This window comes from Mus caroli, chromosome 2, assembly GCF_900094665.2.
Source record: "Mus caroli chromosome 2, CAROLI_EIJ_v1.1, whole genome shotgun sequence".
NCBI classification, from domain to species: Eukaryota; Metazoa; Chordata; class Mammalia; order Rodentia; family Muridae; genus Mus; species Mus caroli.
Window position 1 is genome coordinate 129,359,930 of NC_034571.1, and position 21,694 is coordinate 129,381,623.

Consider the following 21,694-nt stretch of genomic DNA (forward strand, 5'->3'; position numbering starts at 1 on the left):
CCTCCTCCTCCTCCTCCTCCTTCTCCTCCTCCTCCTTCTTCTTCTTCTTTCTTTTTTTTGTACGTGCACACAACATACAATCAAAGAAATGCAAACACCAGGTGTTTAAAACATTTAGCATCCTCTATGAACTAATAAACATAAATGCAAAAATGAAGTACAAAATACCTCCAAAATTGTGTTCACATCAAAATTCCCTAACAAACATGGAGAAGGTTGCCCAAGATACCATATGCAGTGAATCCTCAGTCTACTTTGGAGAGAATTCCTGCAAATTTAGGCCTGAATGGCAAAAGATTATTCTGGGAAAGGTTTTCAAAGGCCCCTGTTATCTTCATATTAGCATCTGCTGTGTGATAATTATAGTCCTAGCTATTGTGGTCAGTTTTGTATTTAATCTCTATAGAAACATACCAAGTGGTAGATGCTATTTTCCACACTTAGATAGGATAGTGTTGGTCAAGCTATTTCTAAGGATCTTAAGGTATTAATTGCTACCCTTCTACCTATGAACAAGCTTATACAATGGCCATATTATGGACCCAGATATACTGACTGATGAGTTGGGATAAGTATAGCTTCTGCAGGCTAAAGGACTGAGATTAATACCAAATCTGAAAGCATTGCATTGAAGACTAAACTAGGTGACAGTGAAGCCTAAGCTTCATACTTACAGTTCTTTCTATAGCCTTTGATGTATATGAGTATCAGGAATGAGCCAGTGGGAAAAGATGCAAGTGTGTGCCCCAACCAACCATAATTTTAGCTAGGTCAAATTTTCCTTAACCACTAGGAAGGGGTGATAGCATCCTATCTCTGTATCTACTAATTAGAACTTGTTTCTCAGTCACCAGAGGGGACCAAGGTAAAGTTGAGTCATCTTTGGCCCAGTGGAATAGTAAACATTCAGAATTAGCATCTAATTGGATGATGGAACGAAGAAAGGTTCATAGATGATAAAAGAGAGAAACTAGCTGGGCGTGGTGGCGCACATCTTTAATCCCAGCACTCGGGAGACAGAGGCAGGCGGACCTCTGAGTTCAAGGCCATCCTGGTCTACAGAATGAGTTCCAGGACAGCCAGGGCTGCACAGAGAAACCCTGTCTCGAAAAGAGAGAGAGAGAGAGAGAGAGAGAGAGAGAGAGAGAGAGAGAGAGAGACTGTCTAACTGTCTAAATATGCTCTTAAACTACCCCAACCATCTCTTATTAAGCATGCACATTAAGTACTTGGCTCTTCAAAGCAGCTCCTTGAGTGGTGAAGCAAGGATTCACTTCCCAGTGGGTGGTTGTTGCTAGCTCTTAGCTAGGGCATCTTTGGGGCCAGAACCATTTGTCTCCCATGCAAAAGGTTAGCCTTAGTGTTGCATGTGGACACAGTGGATCTTGAAAACAACTAGAGAGGGTGGGCAGAGAGTAGGGAGGCATTACCAGTGGGGGGAAAATCATGGTCTAAGCCAAATGGGCAAAGAAGTCACATAGCTAAGCTCAGAGTCCATGTGAAAGGAGGAATTATGGGGAGGAGGATGATCGAAGCCAATTTTCACACAACACATACATATGTATATAGTGATATGCAGCAATCTTGAAAGCATGAGTCAGAGAAGGTTTTGTGTTGGCCACACTCTAGGCATGGAGCTTTTCCTGTCTATCCCGAGGCTATCCTTCCTCTCCTCAGTTACATAAATCAGGAAACTTACCCAAGGCTCATTCCTACGCTACCACCACAGGCTTTCCAATGTCTCTCCCAGTCAAAATTGGAGCCCCTAAGTAAAAGAATTGAATGCCTTTGAGCCAAAAGGGCACCTGGAACATGAACCCAATCTTTCCAAGGAAGCTGAACTACCACAGAAGCAAATACCAGGGAAATTCAGAAGAAGAAAAAAGGAAGATGTTTTCCTCCCAACATTAACGATGAGTATGCCCTCTAGTTTGGGACTAGCAAAATAAATGCAAATATCTTACTCTTTTGTCTGCCTGAGAAATTTTACTTAAACCTGCCATGGTAAAGGCAATTTTATATGAAGGTTTTTCTCTCTCTCTCCAGACATGTCTCATATTCAAGCAAGAAAACCCTGATTCCTCCTCTAATTATAAGAACCACCTATAATGCTAGAGACAATTATCAGCCAGTCCTCTTTCCTGCAAACACCAGCAAAAGGGAACCTGAGGGAGGAGGTGCCAGAAAAAAACCCTGAAGGCTTTTCAACTGTGTTCCTGCTGCAGCTGCAGCAGCTGCTGCTGCTGCTACATCATGGAAAACAAGCCAGGCAACTGCTTGGAAGCCCTCACCTTAACCAGTCCTTAGAGTAGAAAGGAGCAGCTGGCTCACAAGGATGCCTAGCCAGGCATATTCCAATGTGCTCCAATTTATGGCTGCGCAAATTTTAGACTCAATTCGGACATCATCAGATTGTAGACCCCTGAAGATTAAACCCTGGATAGATGCCCTACTTTTTCAGGCCCTGCACCATCCCAAAGTCAAAACATTTATTTAGTTGAAATGCAATGTCACCCTGGGTCCATCCGGAAGCAGAGCCTACTTGAAGGTTGTGAATACCTGCAATTTATCTGGGAAGTGGTCTTAGAAGTGCTGGCAGGTGAGGAAAGAATTAGATGAGAATTTGAAAGAAGGTGCACAGTAGTCAGTATTGGGCAGGGTGACCCCTGCTGAGGCCTATTCTAGCTGGAACCTCCTCTGGGAGAAAGTATCCAATACTGCAAAGCAGGGGGAGGGGGAGCAGGAAAGTGAGAGTACCATGCATGGGTAAGGNCTGTTCCCTTGGGTGCATCGTGCACCCACCTTTGTAAGAAAGCAGGCTCCCCCTGAAACTGAGAAAACCCTAAGGCTTGCAGCATTTGCAAGGAACAAATAGCAGGAGAGGCTAGCAGAATGCACAGAAATGGTGTGTGATGAGGAAGACAGGTGACTGTCAACAAGATGCTACAATTTTGCAAATAGTAATGGTCCCATATCCCAAGTTTCCCAGAAGGTATCTCCAGTGTTGTCATATTGGCATCTCAGCCATTCATTTACCAGTTAGGCTCCTAGTGGGTGTCACTTTCTCAGCATCTATGCACTGTAATGCACATGTCCCTCAGCTTTAAGAGGGTAGAGCTGAGATTTCTTCTAGGAGCCACCTTCAAGCCCCAGCCGCAGCCATTGTAAACCCCATCCCAAGTTGGGTGGAGATTCTAGACTACAGATTTCAGCCAAAGCCCAACCTTGCCTAGCCTTGCTTGTTCACTTCAATGGAAGATCAGCCTTTCTAAGAAGATTCTTCATGTAACCTAGAGACTTGAGATACATGAAATGGATTAGACAACTTCCGGAGGCAACAGGGATTGTTATTGTGACACGTTGGTTGTTTTGTATGGTATTAGGAATTAACCACACAAGACTTCATAGATGTTAGATAAGTAAGTACTCTACCACTGGATCATTCCCATGCCACAGAATATTGTTTTGGTAAGTATTTTTCATAAATGGTAGCATACTCTAAAATAATGGTATAAAGTATACTACAGTGAATAACATGATCAAATGGCATGGCCATTCCTTATCACTATTAATTAATATGTTCTATATTTTACTGATGTAAACTGTGTAAAACTGTGTTTACATCAGTGTTGTCACAAACATCTCCAGGTGAGTATAATATTTGAGCACTCACATCATTACAGATCCATCATCAGGTGTTAACAACTCTCTAGTTCTACTATAATGGACGTGAACCCAGTGATATATGTAACTGTCATTAGCAAGAACACCACTACCTCTGCTCATGACCATACGTGAAAGTCACAAACATATAAATGACATTCGAGTAATGAAAGTATTCTGAAGAAAATCCAAAAAAGAACAGAGTGAACAAGGGAACACTGATCTTAGGTATTTATTTATTTATTTATTTATGGAGTATTGCTATATTGCCCAAGCAGTCCTCAAACTGGTAGTCTCAGGCAGCCCACTTCAGCCCCCTTGTTATAAGAAAATGCCTGCATGCCACCATTTGAAAGTATATACTGGACTTAACTTGGTGGCTACAGATACTGGTGTAAAAGTTGGAGAATCACTTTTAAAGGAAATGGCAATTTTCGGCTGTAGCAAGACCCTAAGCCAAGTGTACTAAGTATACAGTCACTCCTATACTCATCCTGGCCAAGTGCAGTGGAAATTTGGATTTTCATTTAGAGGCAGGAAAACTGAGGTTCCAAGAAGCCATGGGGAATTCATCAGACATCCGTTTTCCCTCCTTCAGTGGTCCTCTACAGCTAGTTCCGAGATACTGTGTGCAACCTCAGTGCAAGTGCATGGTGAGAGACCTCGAAAAGCTTTTTCAGCTGCCGGCCTTTTCAGCTGTGTGATTTTGATGTTTGCAGGCCAGCTCCACCTGACTGCCAGAGATGGAGCCTGCAGCTATTTTTCTGACTTTGATTGCTCAATCTGCAATCATGATCCCAGTGCCAGGGAGGCCTATCAAACCCTAGAAGGGCAGGCAGGGGGTCTCTGGAGCTGTACTTTTTCCTATTAGTAACCCAGGGAGTGATATGAGTGGCTTCAGTGGTCAGTGGAGCCAGCAATCGCAGTGGGGATATGGGGGGACCCTAGCAGTGAGCTAGAGAAGCATGTCCATGGAGCGGTGATGGGGTTGCTGGAAAAACAGGAATGCCCATCCACCTTGCTGAGCTTTTAGGAGGGTCAAGCTTGAGGCCTAGGGATGGTTCGCCTGCTCAAGAGAGACCCAGTGTTGGACTGCCAGGTTATTCAGTGTGGACTTTTTACCCAAGAATGCTGTTGTTCTTACCTCAAGGCAGCCCAGGTTTGCCCTGTGATTGGGACAGACCTCAGTGGGGTAGCGTAGCAAAGCAGGTGCAATTGGAACTAAGGTTCTGCCATTCACAGGCAACCTGACAGTGTCCCCTGGGCCTTATCAGGTTCAACACTGTAGATCCACATCCTCACAGTGAGCTTTGGAACCCACAGTACTGGAATTCTCCACTGCCTATTATTGGCCATGCATATATTTTATCCAGCAGCTATTGCATGCCAAGTGCTTCAGCAGGCAATGAGCAAACAGGTGATCATTACAGGCAAGATCTCCTTTGGAAGTAACATTTTTAAAGACAAGAGAGAGATAGCCATCAAATTGATGGGGCTGGGGAGAGGGACAAGAAAATTACCAGATAAAGACAGAGTCTGCAAAGAGACCAGACCGGAGGTGACTGGGAGAGGATATCTGACCATTGATTTGCAGCCACAGGCATCCCCAAGCCTGCTCAACCTTGGAGGGTGTCAGTCCACAAATGCTGTTGGAGAGGTATGGGAAGAATTGTTAGGAAAGAAACATACAAACCAGGTTATGAGGGCCTGGTGAGGAGTTTCGCTTTGGATGAAAGACTCCAGAAGGTCTAATTTTAAGAAGGGAATTAACTTGGTCTGATGTATTTTCTTTTTCACATAAAGTGGAGCAAGAATGAAAACAAGCCTACTAGGAGGCAACTGCAGTTCCAGAGTTGCACCTATAGGTGAGGAAGCAGGCATAGAAAGGAGGGTGGAGAAAGACTTACTGAGAGCTTTCTGCTAGGCAGGACTAGCCAGCAAGGAAAATAGCATCAATTAACCAGGTAACGGCACCAGATAACCCTACCTATTGCCTCTCTATCACACCCAGTAAAGAATGGAGGCTGAGTCTGCCTCCTAAGAACGGCAGAGTTTGTGTACAAGCAAATTCAAGCAAAACTCACAGGAACATGAAGGAAACAGGATGAAACTGGGGAGAGTTAAGCATGGGTATGGGGTCAGGTCAAGACTGTGCCCCTGATCCCGAGGGATCTCTGGAGTAAAGATTGCATGGAGTCCAGCTTTGAGACTGGGGAGGTGACTTTTATAGGCTTATATTACTCAGTCTTTGGAGGACTGTTCAAACTCCCAGGCATCTTCAGGGGAGGATGCTCCTCTTAGCCACAGGGAGGGCTCAGTAGAATCCCAAATGGGAACCCTGAGCCACATCAATGCAGCATCCGAGAAGCAGACACACCTGCCAGGAAAGACTAACAGGAATAGGGTTAAGATACCTGTACCGTTTCTTATAATGGTTATAACTTTACTGAGAGAGGACAGGGGGGCAGGGTGGGCGAAGAAAATATGAAGAAGCATAAGGCCCAAATGTCTAAATAAGTAAGTTAGTACAGGAGACTTGTAACAAGAGAAACCCCCTCCCCATTGCCCACAGATTCTATTTGAACTACCCATAAAGAATCAACTGCCACTTTGCACTCAGTTTATTGGTGTTTCATTCACCCAGATCTCGTCCACAAAGCTTATATCTGAATATCCACTCATGCCATATAAAAAGTGATGAGGATTTGGTATCTGTTTCTGCAAACAGACATATACAACAATGAATGTAATGCATTAGCAAGGAATGATAGGCTGGGGACATAGCTTAGTTAGAGTACCTGCATGGCATTCACAGGATCCTGATAATGTAGGCTATGTCCCACAACTGTGTAGTTCCTTCCAATGTAAATCCATGGGTTTTGAAATTTGTCTATATATCAGAATATGCAGTAATCTTTTTTAAGTTTTTTAATTTTTAAAGAGTGTATATGTAAATACAGTCCCAGCGGAGTCCAGAAGGAATCTCTTGTAGCTGGAGTTGCAGGCAATTATGAGCCACCCAACATGGGTGCTGAAAGCTGAACTTGAGTTCTCTTTGAAAGCAGTATGAACTCTTAACCACTGAGCCATCTCTCTAATCCCATATCCATTAAAAAAAAATAATCCCAGAGCCCAAACCTGGTTTAGAGTAACTAAAGAAATCAAATAATAAAATCTAGAGTGGTTTTAAACTATAGATTTTGTTTTAGCATAATTTTAGACTTACCCAATAGTTGTATAGATGGTTTAACTTTCACCTAATTTCCCATATTAGCACCTTACAGCACCATGACTCATTATAATCAGAAAATCAATATGGGTCTATTTAGCTAGTAAGCAAAATTTCTGAAAGCAAATACGTTAGCATAAAGGTCTGTTACAGGCAGAACACATCCTATATTTATTTGGATTTCCTCAGATTTTCTAGTTATGTCCTCTTTCTATTCCAGCCTTCTACTGTGCACTAAGCTGTCAGGTGTACCCTGTCTTTTCTTACCTTCAAGTGCCTCGATCTTTCTTTATCACTCATGCCCTTTAACAGGCTTGGAAAGCATTGGTCAAGTGTACTAGCTACTTTTTATTTCTGTGGTAAAATACCATGACAAAAAGCAACTTAAAGAAAAATGTTTAGTTTTGATTTATGGTTGGGGGGGAGGAGAGACAGACAGATAGAGACAGAGAGAGAGAGAGAGAGAGAGAGAGAGACAGAGAGACAGAGAGACAGAGAGAGACAGAGAGAGAGAGAGAGAGAGCATAATAGCTGAGAAGGTGTGGTGGCAGGAGCAAGAAGCTGGCTGATAACATCTTTATCTATAAACAAGAAGCAGAGAGAGCAAGTGGGAAGTGGAGTGAGCTATAAACCCTCAAAGCCTACTTCTAATAGTATATTCCCCTGAACACCTCCTAAAGGTTCTATAAGGTCTACAAACAGCACCAACTGTGTGTCTCCAAATGTATGAGCATATCGGGGGGACAGTATTCATTCAAACCACACCACCACACCACCACACCACCACACCACCACACCACCACACCACCACACCACCACACCACCACACCACCACACCACCACACCACCTATTTTGTAGAAAGTTCCCCAATCTGGCTTTGCAATACTTCATAAAACAGAATAAGAATAAACTGCCTTGTTTGATTGAGCTATATGTTCTTAGACTAACCATGGCAGATATGAAGTGTCCTGTTTGTCATAACATGTCAAGTACACGTGGTCAAATCCAAGTGGAGTCACTGTAATGTTATGAGTCATTGCTTGCTGATGAGAATGTTTGCAAAGTCTTTCTCTCTGTCTCTCTATCTCTCTGTCTCTGTCTATTTCTCTCTATCACACACACATAAACACAAACACTCACATACACACATTCTTTGTCTAACAAGTACAGGACCTGGTGTTACATCTCTAGCACTACATATAATTAACAATAACAAATTATCCAGTAAATGCCCCCATCTGCATCTTCATGCCTTGTCTTGCACATTAGAGACCAACCTATCCTTGTTCGTTTTTAGTTCAGGATAGTGATGGTTACTATCAATGCAGAAAATGCGTCTGATTCTGAGAACTTGGATGAGCTATGGACTGTGTCCAGTGACATAAATGTTTACTTGAGTCTCAGGGTTTACAAAGGTACTGATCCCAGGTTTCTTGGTGTTATGTTTGTGTCTTCATCCTGTCTCCAGACCCAGAGTAGTGCACTGGATTCACTAGGTGTCATGGTGTCAAACTATCAGAGTCACCTTTCATACACTCTGGGAGTTCCCACAGAACTACTTGCTGTTCATTGTGTGTTAGAAATGAATTACTGGGCTGGAGAAATGGCTCAGTGGTTAAAAGCATTGTCTGCTCTTCCAGAGTTCCAGAGTTCTATTCTCAGCAATCACATGGTGGCTCACAACCATCTGTAATGGGATCTGATGCTCTCTTCTGGTGTGTCCGAAGACAGCTACAGTGTACTCATATAAATAAAATAAATAATCTTTTTTAAAACAGAAATGAATTAGTAACTACACAGACTTATGACCAGGTATTATGATTTGCTTACTTGCTCCCACATCCATATTTGGAACATGGAAAAACATGTAAATCATAACTCATACGTTTTTTTTTTCCCATTTTCCCACTTTGTTCTATCATAAACTCATCTCTCTGCTTGGTGTGTGGCACATACACACTTATGTGACCTATAATCTCAGCCTCAGGAGGTAAGGCAGGAAGATCACATATTTGAGACCAACTTAGTAAGACTGGTTTCAAAGGAAGAAATCATCTTCCTGCTTATAGTATATGAGTGGAATAAAAATATGTCAATTTATTTCTGATCAAACTTATAAGCATGCCTTTCCAGAGCCTGACACTTCAAAGCTCTGTCAGCCCAGGTAACCTAATGTCAGATAGCAATGGCAATATCTACAGAAGTTAGAGTTCATTCTATTCCTTAATAAGATGAATCCACTCCGTCTAGAGGTTGGGAGGTAAACTTGGAATTCTAATGATTCCACTGTGAACAGCTAACTCTAAACTATTTCTGAGCTGCCACATTTCAAAGGCAGAATCTCAAATTGGATTTTCCTGGTTTAGAGCAATATAGAGCAGCAAGTATGGATGTTATGTGCACGTCTGTGGTGGTCTGAATAAGAATGGCTCCCACGTACTCATAAGTTTGAATACTTGGTCCCCAGTTGCTGGAACTGTTTGGGAAGGATTAGGAGGCCTTGATGAAGCTTGTGTTATGTTATGTTATGTTGTTATGTTATGTTATGTTATGTTATGTTATGGGGTCAGACCTTGAGGTTTCAAAACACACATGCCATGCCCAGTTTGCCTTTCTCTGCCTCCTGCATATGGATCAAGATGTGAGCTCTCAGCTATTTGTGTTGCTATGCTTTTGTTCCACCATCATGAACTCTAATTTTTGGAACCATATGCCTAATTAAATGCTTTCTTTTATAAGTTCCCTTGGTCATGCTGTTTTGTCACAACTATAGAAAAAGAACTGAGACAACGTCTACCCATGTACATGGGGGAGGGGATGATAAGACACAAAGCAAGGGAGAAAAGAAATGGAGAGGAGCTACACTTTTATGTTTTTGTTTGCCCTCAGATGTAGGCTGGATATCTGAGCCCAAGATATTTTGAGAAAGAAGGAGTGGCAGGTGACAGGTGACTCTGATGGTCACAGGTGAAAAGGCCTTTGCTATACGCAATGCATGGGTTCTTCATCCATGCCCTTGCTTTCATGTATGATGCACCCACAACCTGAGTGACTCAGCACACTCGCTGAGGAATCTCACCTTCCAGATGAGTCTCTTATACTTCCTACTAAATGGCTATTTTTTCATTTTGTGACCCCTTGAAATACAAAAAAAAAAAAAAAAAAGACTAGATGACCTAATTATGTGCTTCTAAGTGGCAAGAGAGGGATAGAAGAGCTCAGCACTAATACTGATTCTATAGGCAGAATTACCAGCCTCTGGGGACTTCACTCTGGCTACAGCTCATGATATTCAGTCAGTCCTAATATTTGTCAAATATCTATTACGTCTCAAACCCTATTCTGGCATCTAGTCCCAGGTTAGCACAAGGGTTGAAGGCACATGTTCTAGGCCATGATCTAAGGGGAAGTTACTCAACCTCTTGAGCCTCATCTTCTTTGCATGTAAATGAGAGTGATAATAAGGCCCTTCTTAGTTTACTGACATGAAGCAAATGCCACACTCTTAACTCTGCTTCCTCTGGGCTCACAGGATGACTTCCTACCTCTAATTAAGACCCAGATGACCCCAGTGTTAGACAAATAAGAAATTGCTTATGAAGAGGCAAGAATCCTACTTCCCCCTTGGGTTTTGGAAGAGCTGCAGGGGTACCCAGCACCCTAGATCTCTCACAAACTGATGGTTATAATCAGAGTGGTAAAGAGAAGCCAGCAACAATCCTCAGTTCCCATTGGTGGTGACATCTGGTCTAGCTCAACAGCATTTGTGTGTTGTAGGGGTCGGTTATAAAATGAAATGTGGTGAAAAAAAATCTAGTTTCACAGACTCTCTTCTTTCTATCCTAACTCCCAACTTTCAACTTTCCCTCACAGAGCATGATAGGCACTAACTGAAAATAAATTTCACTTTCAGTAAAGAAACAGGCTAAGAATAGAATCACTGGTTGTTTCTCAGATGCCATATGAAAAATTTAGATTAAGTCAAGTTTCCTTTGTTCCTCTTGGCCTATTTTCTTTTATTAAAGATCCAAAGGCAGCACCATCCATTTCTGACATCCCTTGCGAGCATGCTTTGTTTCTGCTCTACTTACTGCCTGCTGCTTACTCAAAGTGATAGTTATACTATCTGAAAAACTCCTAATGTAAGAGAATGAAAAGAATTAAGCCATCTTAGTTTGAAGGGCAGGCTATGGAAAGAAGATAATGGCATCATAGTATCCTTAGTTATTCTCAGTATGTCAGTTAGCTTATGCTGTGTAACAAATGACACCCCCGCCCAAACTTAGTGAGGTCAAAAGAGATTCATTTATTTAGCTTTTCATTGTGCAAGTCAGTAGTATGGACAGACTTCATCACAACTCATCATAAAGTTAGTTAGCAAGATCATTTACTGGCTAGTTGATCTACAGTGCCCCTTGCAAAGATTTTTCTCTGTTCCATTGAGTCTACCTCATGATCCATTAAAGTAGCTAAGGCCATTCACCTTCTCACTGCATGGATACAAAGAGGGATGGAGAATCCCTCATTCCAGGCAAGAGTCATTTCCACAGATTGTTTTCCTGATGTCCTAGTCTACTTTCTGTTTATAAACACTGTGACCCAGTTAAACTTGCATTTCACAGTCCACTGTGAAGGGAATTCAGGGCAGAACTCAAGGCAGGAACCGGGAGAGGCAGGAACTGAAGCAGAGGCCAGGGAGAAGTCTGCTTACTGGCTCACTCCTCATGGCTTGCGTAACCTGCTTTCTTATATAGCCCAGAATTACCTCTTTGGTATGTCATGGTCCCCAGTGGACTGGGCCTTCCAACATCATTCATCAAGACAATGCCTACAGGCCAATATAATGAGAGTGTTTTCTCAAATGAGATTCCCTCTTTCCAGACATCTCTAAGTGCTATCGATTTGGGAAGTGGGGAAAAGAACTAACAAGGGCTAGTTCAGCAGAATCCCCTGGGTGGCTCTTTAAAGCTCAGATGGCTGACGTCCATCCCAAAACACTTTGTGACTGGTGGGACTGAATCCTAGGAGTTTGCATTTCTAACCCACTTGCAGGAAATGCTGACACTGCAGGCCCGTGCACCTCACAGTGAAGTGCTCTGTTCACAGCAGAATGGAGGAGCACACTAGTAATTCTGCCTTCACAGAGGAAAAAAAATGCAAGCTCAAGTTTAATGAGGAGGTCGTGGACACACAGCTGGATGACCCTTTCTAGTGCTAATTCATGGAAAACCATTAGTCCAGGCTGGTTTCACCTCACACCAGAGCCCGTGTCTTGCTTCTGGTGAGACTACAGCGCTCAGATAGGTTGTGTAACACTTCCATAGAGCTAGGTATATTTATACTGCAGATGCAGATGGAGAGACTGCAATCATTTATTTCCCCATTCATTCATTTCCTTAATGCTGGACCCTCACTGTGAAGGCCTAGGGACGAACGTGGAATGACTCTGCAAGTAGCCTCCCCAGACTGAGACACAAGTTATGTTTCTCACTAGAGGAATAACAGTTTTCATCAAGTGAGGTCTGAGCAGAAAGAAAAGCATCAGTACATCACCCTTTAAGGCTACAGAAAAGAACCCTCTCCAAGGGCCTTGGTGCTGTTTCTAAACAACTAAGAGTCTCTTATTGCTTTTGCTGGGTTTCTTAGGGGGGATAAAAGAACCATCCTTGAACATTAATTCCCTCCTGGCTCTCATGAAATGGGATGTAGCTTTTCTGCCCATGGTCTGAGCCTGAAGCTTTCCAGGTGTTCGGACTTCTGTTCAGAGTGTGGTCTGTGGACCAGCAGCCTCGTGAATCCTGTAATGAAAATGCTAATCGCAGGCCTCAGCACAGACCAACTGGCCTGGGCCACTGTGGGAAGAGTTCAGGACTCTATATGTTAAACAAACTCTCAAGGTAAAAAAAATTTTTTGTAGCTAAAGTTTTAGAAGTATTGTTCTTCAAAGCTGCACAGAGCACGTAATCAGCCCTTGTGTATGGTTTCTATGTGAATAAATTCAACCAATCACAGAGAAAATCTGTTCATTTTTTTTATCAGTACTGAGCATATGCAGACACTTTTTCTTGTCATAATCCCCTAAATAATACAGGATAATCAATATTTACATATAATTATATTGTACTTCATACAAGTAAACTCTTAGGAGAGAGCTCTGTGTCATTTTTTTTTTAAAGTGTCACAAAGAAGTATAAAGACAAAAGTTCAGCCAAGTTACCCTAAAGACCTTCAGAGGTCTTTTATTTGTGATTCTACATCTGGATAATACCTTGCTCTCTAAGGTAAAAGGAGTGTGTGAATGAACATAGCAAAGGAAATGGGCTGTTCAGGCAGCAAAAGGCTCAGGAAATAAGGAATAGAGAGTGGAAAGCAGGTGTCACCATTATCCCCTTATAGGATAAAACAGAACCAACCTCATCATGCCAGTTAAAGCTAACTTGTCTGGGCACATTAGTATCTCTCTCTCATCTTCACACACTCCCCCCCACACACACCTTTTTTCAACATTAGATAAACAATTTAGTGTTGGTTGGGGACATGGAAGTTTACCAAGAATGACATTAAGTTTGGCACATGGGATTAATGCATGGCACAGCTCAAACCAATGGCCTCTCACACATTTTGTGACAGGAATGTGAGGGCTAGTCCCTTCCTCACAGCTGTGCTCCATTGTTCTCATGTGCCAGGCACCTAGACTAACCGGCTTCCATGTGAGAACCAGTCACAGTGAGCAGAAGGACATGAAGAACCCAAAGGCAAACAGAACAGAAGTGCCAACACTGAATGCCTAAGAGCCACAGAAGCTCCCAGAGGAGCCCTGGGCCCAGGCCAACAGCCTCCTCCAGGAGGTGCTGTTTGTGTTGACTGGACGGCAGGGCAGGAGAGAGGGTAATATAAAGGCAAATGTACAGACATTTGGAGGATTTCAGTAAAGGCAGAAAGCCATTCTCATTGGGCCTGTTCCTAAAGGAACAGGGATTAATAAGCCTGAATTCTGATCCCTTGGAAATGTCAAACAAACCTGAGGCTGCTTCCAAAAAGGAACACAAATCCACTTGGAGGAAGATGCGATGCCCGTGTGATTAAAGCAGCTAACCTTTCCTGCATGGGTTCTTTCTGTTGTGTTATTCATGAACTCTTTCATTTTTGCCACATCTCCTGAGGTAGCCAAATGCACTGCAAGACCAGAAACTCCTGTTTGCTCAAAATATGTTCCTCTTCAAAAGGGAACTCATGGAAATTTTAGATATTTGTAAAGCTACAAAAGAGGAAATCTTAAATCTAGGGAGCTGATAAGACCAAGAACCTTGGGTACACTAGTATTCACTGAGTGCATCTACTGTCACATAACAAAGACAGAGTAATGAAATTCATAAGCTTGCTATCTTACATGGTCACCAAACCTTCTACAATCATCTGTAACTCCACCATCTTTAAGGGGAAATTGAAAAATCTCTTGTTTGTTCTCTAGAAGTTTTTGAGGATATTTTCTACATTTAGGTACACTGAGGACACACAAACAATTTTGTAGTGGCAAAAATAATTTCCCTTTTCCTTTAATTGAAGGAAAATTTATACAATGTATTTTGACCCTGTTTTTTCCTCCCCCAGATATTCCTAGATCCTTCCAGATCCTCCCTCCCTATCTGCTCAGCTATATGGTCTCTCTCTCTTATGTTCAAAAAACAAAACAAGAAACAACCATCCCAAAATAATTCCTCCCCGAAAATGAAAATGAAAACAAACAAAAGACCAACAAGGCAAAAAATGCCAGAAGAAAGCAGAATAATATAAATAGTTCACAAAAGTACCACAGAGTTCTTTTTATGTTAGCAAACTACTCCTGGCCAGCCATGGAACAAGTCCTGAAATGTGGCTGATATACCCAGTGAGACTCAACTAGAGAAAACAAAATTTCCCTTTGCAAGCAAGTATCAATTGCAAATAGCTTCTCCTTTAGGGTGGAATCCCAGGTCCACTTCCCCCTTTATCTAGTTTGAACTTGGGCATGTTATGTGTGTGTTGCCACGGTCCCTGCCACAGTGGATTTGCATTTGCATCACTCCTGTTGTGTCTGGAAGGCACTGTTTCTATGAAGTTATCCATCTCCTCTGGCTCTTACACTCTTTCTGCCTCTTCTTCCACACAAATCCCTGAGACTTTGGGGGAGGGGTTTGACGAACACTCCATTTAGAGCTGAATATTCTAAAGTCTCTCACTCTCTGCACATTGCCCAGTGATCAGTCCCATCTACTGAAAGAAGAAGTTTCTTTGAAATTGGTTAAGTGAGGTTCTGATCAGCAAGCATAACAACATGCAGTTAGGAGTTATTTTATTGCTAAGTTCTTTTGGCAGACTGATGGTTTTAGGCTTTTTCCTAGGCCCATGACTTATCTAGTCTCAGGTTCTTGGGAACTTTAGCAGAATCAGGTATGAGTACCCTTTCATGAAGTGACCTTAAATCCAAGCAGAAAGTGGTTGGTTGCACACGTAGCATTTGTGCCACTATTGCATCAGTATATTTGGGGAGGTAGGCCACTGTTTTATTGTTGCAGAATTTGTAGCTGGGTAATATTGATGACTACCTTTCTCTTCTAGTAGTATGCAGAGTACTCTCCAGATACTAGTAATAGAGTGAATCTTTGTTGATGGACATACAAACTGTTTCCAGTCTCTCTGTAGTATGATGTGGAGTCCTTTGAGTATATGCTGAAAAGGATCTTGAGGTAGATGAATTCTCAGCTTCCTCAGAAAACTCCACACTGATTGTCATCATGGCTGTACCAGTTTGTACTCCCATCAGCATGAATAAGTGTCCCAGTTTCCGTGCATCCTCACAGTATGTGCTATCATTTGTTTTGTTGATCTTGGCCATTCTTACAGGCAGAAGACAAATTTTCAAAGTAGTTTTGATTTGCATTTCCCTAATGGCTAAGTGTTGCTCAGTCTGATGTGTTCCATCTTTTGAGAACTCTTTACTTAGTTCTGTACCCCAGTTTTAATTGGGTTATTTGTTGCAAAGAATGATTTTTAAAGAATTAGATCATGACTTTTACATGAATCAGTAATAAGCATATGACAAAGATTGTTTTAGATTCGCAGAGTATCCGAGGAACAAATATTTATAGTCAGTCAGGAGAGGAAAATTGAAATAAGTTTATTAAGACAATTTCTAGCAGATTAGTGCACTATGATCTTGTTGACAATGTATTTTCAACCAGGAAGAAATCATTTATATCTACAATGGGTCAAGGGTCAAGCTCATTTGTTTAGTCTTCTGTAAACAAATATCCACCTTTACAATCTAATCTCTGATTAAGAAGAAGCAAGGGTAATAACTATAAGGGGATGATAGATGCATTCATTTTCTTGTGGCAAGGGCTTCATGGTAATTTATGAGATTTTACATTTAATATGCACACTTATTTATATCAGTTATACTACAATAATGCTGTTTAAAAAAAAAGAAAATAGTAAATCACTGGATAAAGGCACCTGCCTGTAAGGCCAGGAGTTGAAGAGCTGGGACAGGAAGTCCTTGAGATCCAGGGCAACCTGGGCTACAAGGTGAACCTGGACAGTTAAACAATTAAACAGATATTTGAAGAAAACCATATCTTAGAAAACTTTGTAGTCTTTGAATAAGTCTAAAGGTATTAAATGCTCCAACACCATGAAAAAAAATGATTTTCTGTCTTGTATATTTAAATTTTGGATAGTGTTTTTAACATTAACCTAAGTAAGGAATTCTGGCTCTTTGGAGTCATTTCCCACCTCTGCAGCTCTGTGGCTTACTGCCTCCAGGACCCAGAGCTATGCATTTAAACCCTCTTAGCCTTGCATTCCTACCTATAAAACTGAGGATAGTAAAGACATTAGGCTGACTCTCATTTAAATTAAAAAGGCTAATGAGAAATAATGGCCTGCCAGTCTTTGGCATTTTCCACTTAAAGTCTTTAAGTGACATAGAAGGGTCCCTTTCCCCCAAGCTTGAGGACATCTGAGAGATTGGCTTCAGTTAGGAAATGAGAAAGACCTGGAAGTCTGCTCTGTTGGCATTTGCTAAATCAGAAGCCCAAAGTAGGCTTTTGAAGAGTGTGATGACCCTTCCAGCTTTTCAAAAGCCTGGTTGTTTTCACAGACAGGCAGGAGTGAAGCTCTTTAAAGTTATCTGTAACTTGCTCACCTTGCCACACTCTGAGTTCAAGCCAGGAATCAAACACCTGCTTTTCCCAAGAGCCTGTAATCAAAACAAAGACTAGATAGGGAAGGATGTGTGTGTTAGAGTCAGCCCTTCCTGCCTTTTGGAATGACAGCGTGGGACACACTCACACCTTCTCCTAGACCCTCCACCAGTTCAGAGCTGTAGTATATGACTTCTCCGAAGCCACACAATATTGTTGAAAGCCTTAGCATGTGCTACCACATACAAGGACCCAAGCAATGCTTTCTAAGCTCCCAGTGCTCATTCTTGTTCTCATCAGGGTTTTTAAAAACTGTCAACATGATTGCTTTTTATGCATGCTATCAGCTATTCCAAAGGTAGGCTTGGGGACACTGAGTCAAGTTATCTGACAGCTATATATGCAGTACGATGAGATTAAAAAACAAACTTCTCTACATATTCTCTGCACTCTGGGCATTAAACGAAGGTTTGGTACCCGCAGCGGGTTAGTCAGGCAGTTTGCAGGGTGACCTGGCCAGGCCTTCCATCCTGCTGCCTGGCAGGGATCCCTCTACAGGATGTGTCATCATGTTCCCACAGAGCCCACAGATGGCATGAACCTGTTTTTAAGATGGCTCCTCCCTACAGCCTGAGCTGTAAGAGTCCCTGGAGAACTCCTGTTCCAAGCCCTGCAGGTCCCTTATGAGATACCCTGGGACTGCCTGTCAGCCTCCTTCATAGCTTCTGTAGGCTTTGCTGCTGGAAAACAAACAAACAAACAAACAAACAAACAACCTAAGACTTTCCTCACACAGGGAGCTATTTCATCCCAATGCCAGAAGTGCCTGCATGTTTATGTGCCCCCCAAATGTCCTTAGCTAATGACTGATATGAACATACAGAAGCTCAGCTCCTGTTCTACTGAAGGACATGCTCTAAGTGGCGTGTAAAGTAGAGCTTAGAGCTCTATGCTCCCTGCAAGATAAGCCACATGCAGGGAATCCACCTTGCTTGACCTCCTTTCTTTGGACTTACTCTCTCATCTGCTTTCCTGGTCGGCTCTAGGAGAACCCCTTCAGTAAATTGTTTGCACAGAGACTCTTGGCTCAGGGTTGAGAGAGGCCCACCATGTCTCTCTTAAAGTCCCATTAGAGAAGTGCCTTTCTGAAAACAGCTTGCTGAATCCTGAGGGGAGGCAACCTTTAAAGTTCCAGACAGATGGGCCTTGGCTTAATCAATGTACTCATCCCAGGGCTTTTCAGGCACACTTTGGGACTAAGAGCTGAAACAGTATTGGGTCATTCAGGACATTAAAAAGTTACTGAGAATTATCTGGGAAAACATCCATTACCCAAAGGCAAGGTCTGCCTTGCCTCACTTCTAAAGGGAGCATTGTAGTATCCTGGGAAGTGCTGCTGATTCAAGAACTGCTGCACATGGGTGCAGCTTTGTCTGTGCCACAGAGATCTCAGGGAAAGGCTCCTCGCTTTCTCCACCAGTTCATCAAGCACAAGTGGTCTAAAGCTTCAGATAGCTCCTTTATTTGCAGTAAAAGGACGAATCAGACTTAATTGCATGCTAAACATAAATATTTGCTACCCAATGCCCTTGAAACATAAGAGGGTTCCCTCCCTGGAGGGACCAAGGCAGCTTAGAGACTAGCATTAGGAAAAGGGGGCTTTCTATAATCTTGACTGTTAGTATTGGCTAAATCATAAGTCTAAGGGGGTTAATGGTTTCTAAACCAGTTAGGTTTCTAAAAGTCTGGTTGGTTTCACAGACACAGATAGAAGAAAGCACTTTGTGCTAGATTTGTGTTAGATTGTTCAAAGGCTCATCAAGTGGTCCCTGTTTACTTGGCCACATCCTTAATTTTATTCATTCTCTGTAGTGTATCCTTCAAAAGAGCAGGGCTGTGGGGTGGGACTTCTCTGAAGCAAACCATTTGCAAGACTTGTTCTCTGTTGCTGGGTTATAGGGGAAGTACAGTGAGGGGGGGTCTCAGATTCAAGGAAGCAGAACTTAGAGTGATGATGCTAAAGAAGTATAACATTATTATTGTTGTTGTTGTTGTTATTCATTTTTCAAGACAGAATTTCACTTCTGTGTAGCCCTGGCTGTCCTGGGACTCACTCTATAGACCAGGCTGGCCTCAAGCCCAAGGATCTGCATCTTTCTCCCTCCAAAGTGCTAGAATTATAGACATGTGTAACCAGCTTACTCTTTTAATTTTAATTTTAATTTTTTTAAGGAAAACACTTTGCAGTCCGGGTACTTTATTTCTTTGTGTATATGGCCATTAATTCATGTGGAATGGGTTCCAGCAGCTCAGGCTATTTTCTGTTAGTCCTCACTAAGTGTGCTTCTCTGGGTGGCGCAGGCTGGGGCTTCAGCTGAACCCAGGGACCCTTCTCTTTGGCTTCCTTTTTCTTCTGATCGTTCTCCTTCACCCACTTCAGGAAGCCATCTCTGCTCTTCGAGTGCTTGATGTACTCAATCCACACATTGATCCTCTTGGCCAGAATTTTGCCCTTAACTTGCTTGTTCACAATGATGCTGGGTGACATTGTAGACTTTTCGGGTTTTGCCATGGTAACACTTATGGGGCACTCCTTTTTGAACAGTGCCCATTCCCTTGCTGTCTACAATATCACCCTTCTTGTAGATTCACATGTGTGTGGTCAAAGGAACAACTCCATGTTTCCTGAAAGGCCTAGAGAACATATACTGGGTGCCTCTCCTCTTTCCTTTTGTGTTGCTCATTTTGGCGAGTTACTGGAAGATGATGGCTGCTGCAGCTGAAACCTCACTCATTTTAAACAATGATTTAGTAAATCTAAATCTACCTTCTCTGCATTGCATCTCAGGACTCATATAGAAGACAAAGCTTAAATTCCTCACCCATTGGAAAATTTTTTTCTGTTTTCTTGAACAAGATTAAAAAGGCCTTTCTCCTTTTCTGTATACTGTTTCCCTTGACAATTTTGAATTTCCAAGTCTTTGTGTGTATGTAAGTGCATGCATGTTCTCCTTTAACACACATGCTCCCACACACAGATACAGACATGTCAAATAAAATGTTTTTTTTAATTCAAGCACAGAACAATGAGATTATGAGTTCTTTTTAATTTTACGAAAAAATAAATAGATAGGTGACAACAATATATAAAAATAGGTCCAACTGAATCCAGAATTAGTAATCATTGCTCTGCAGTTCCCTTTCTATGTAGGGAATGCTGGGGTGTAAGCAAAGCTGTGGAGGTTAACAAGAGCAGATGGATAGAGGCTGGCTGTTACAGACAAAGCCACAAGCTGCTTGTGGGCAGATTAAAGGCATCTCAGGGAGGCTGAGCTCTGGTTGTTTTCAACACTAATGAGTGCTCTATAAATGAGCCTGAGTTAAAACTAGAAGGAGGTGTTTCTAAGACGCAATAATTGTTAACATTTAGATAAGAATGTAACCTGATAGATTCAGTTCAAGCTTAGCCAGGCAAATTTCAAGTCTATTCAAAGTGCAAAGTCCCGGTTTTTTGTTTGTTTGGGTTTTTTGTTTGTTTGTTTTTTGGTTTTTGGGTTTGGGGGGGTGGTTTTGTTTTTGTTTGTTTGTTTGTTTGCTTGCTTGTTTTTTTTTTTTTTTAACAACATGCTCTGTTTTAAACGGCAAGCATCAGGCAGTAATGAGAAGATGTCTTAATGACAAGGAACTGCAAAAAAATAGCAAATCAGACTTTGGACTTTTCCCACTTATACAAAAGATACAGTTACCACGATTAGAAAAGTTGATCTAAAGAGTAACACTGGGGCAGGGGAATGTCGGGGAAAAATTAATTAAATTTAATTAAAAATTTTATTTATTCTAGTCATACAAAATATTTTTAAAATAAAACATAAGGAAATCATGAGTTTAAAGGAGTGAGCTGGCAAGGCTCCATGAAATAGTGTCAGAGGTTTTTAAACACTCATGTTCCTTGGCCTGTGAGTCTACTCTCATGGATTGGATAAGGAAATAATACAGGATGTGCTGGCGTCTCTGTGTACATAGACTTGTGGCAGTATAGTTTATCATTACAACATAAAAGAAAAGGGGGGAGGGAGGCAGACAGGTGGACTAAACACCCAATAAGATTAACCAAATAAGCCATAAATTTATATCTATGATGGGCCACAGGTCAGTCTTTAAAGTGGCATATTTGATCAATTTTTAATGAAACATCTCATAAAAGGGTTGATAATTGAAGAAAAACCGGGTAATACATGTTAGTTTTGACCACATTTAAAAATAAGTTTCTGCCCCTCTCCGATCTCATACAGGCACAGATGCACATTGAAGCTTCCTGATCAAATTTAAAATAAGCCACATGCATTCTGGGACCCATTCTCAGGGAGTCTTATAGAATCGGTCCAGGGTATGACCCAGCAGTGGGTCTTCATTAAAGCTTCTCAGGAGATTTTCAGTTTTCTTTTCAGGTTTGAAAACCCTAAAAGTAAAATAAAATAAAATAAACAAAAACAACAAACAAACAACAACCCTCTTCTCACACAGTACATTCTGAGACACCATAGATAGCCATTTTTTAAAAACAAGCAAGTTACTTGGCAGCCATTGTTAGGTTCGGCCACACAGTACTCAAAGTGA

General features: G+C 41.8%; 1 protein-coding gene and 1 pseudogene across 2 annotated transcripts in view; one reads left to right on the top strand and one right to left on the bottom strand.

The window, feature by feature from the left end:
• Positions 1-21,694, top strand: part of Snap25 (synaptosome associated protein 25) — a 71,085-nt gene that overhangs the window by 11,065 nt on the left and 38,326 nt on the right. The gene's annotated exons all lie outside the window — the stretch shown is intronic.
• Positions 19,335-19,821, bottom strand: LOC110307141 (annotated as a pseudogene).